Source organism: Solanum tuberosum, unplaced genomic scaffold, assembly GCF_000226075.1.
Source record: "Solanum tuberosum cultivar DM 1-3 516 R44 unplaced genomic scaffold, SolTub_3.0 scf00720, whole genome shotgun sequence".
Taxonomy (NCBI): domain Eukaryota; kingdom Viridiplantae; phylum Streptophyta; class Magnoliopsida; order Solanales; family Solanaceae; genus Solanum; species Solanum tuberosum.
In genome coordinates this window covers 9561-10774 of record NW_006239631.1, presented here as the reverse complement: position 1 = coordinate 10774, position 1214 = coordinate 9561, and positions in this window count along the sequence as shown.

Sequence of the window (1214 nt, the reverse complement as noted above, 5' to 3'; positions counted from 1 at the left end):
AGGAAGAACATGCGAATCATTTGAGACTTGTCCTGCAAACTCTCAAAGATCGCTAGTTATTCGCTAAGTTTAGCAAATGCGAGTTTTGGTTGCAATCAGTTGCTTTCCTTGGGCATATTGTGTCTAGCGAAGGGATCCAAGTGGGTTCTCCGAAAATAGAAGCAGTGAAACAATGGCCCAGACCTACCTCTCCTACAGATATAAGAAGTTTCTTAGGTTTGGCTGGTTATTACAGAAGGTTCATGGAAGGATTTTCATTCATAGCCTCTCCATTGACTAAGTTAACTACAAAAAAAGGTTAAGTTTACAGTGGTCAGATGACTGTGAGAAAAGCTTTGCAGAATTGAAAACTAGGTTAACTACCGCTCTTATTTTGACTCTACCAGAGGGTTCAGACAGTTATGTGATCTATTGTGATGCATCCAGGGTCGGCCTAGGTTGTGTGTTGATGCAGCGAGGTAAGGTTATAGCTTATGCTTCTAGACAACTTAAGGTACATGAGAAGAATTATCCAACTCATGACCTCGAGCTTGCAGCAGTGGTGTGTTGATGCAACGAGGTAAGGTTATAGCTTATGCTTCCAGACAACTTAAGGTGCATGAGAAGAACTATCCAACTCATGACCTCGAGCTTACAGCAGTGGTGTTTGCACTTAAGATTTGGAGAGATTACTTGTATGGTGTTCATGTAGATGTGTTCATAGACCATAAGAGCATTCAATATGTGTTCACCAGAAAGAGTTGAATATTCGCCAAAGGAGATGGCTTCCTCAAGGATTATGATATGAGTGTGCATTACCATCTGGGTAAGCCAATGTAGTAGTAGATGCTCTTAGCAGACTATCTATGTGTAGTGTAGCACATATTGAGGAAAAAAGAAAGGAGCTGGCAAAGGATGTTCACAGACTTGCTCGCTTAGGAGTTCGTTTTATGAGCATATCAGATGGTGGTGTAATAGTTTAGAATAGGTTAGAATCTCCATTGGTAGCGGAGGTTAAGGAAAAGCAAGACAGTGATCCCATATTGTTTCAACTAAAGGGTGCAGTCTATTAACAGAGAGTTGAGATTTTCTTCCAAGGGGGAGATGTCGTGCTTCATTATCAGGGTCGATTATGTGTTCCTAAGGTGGGTGAGTTGAGACATCAAATTCTTGCAGAAGCCCATAATTCTAGGCATTCTATTTATCCAGGTGCCACTAAGATGTATCGGGATCTG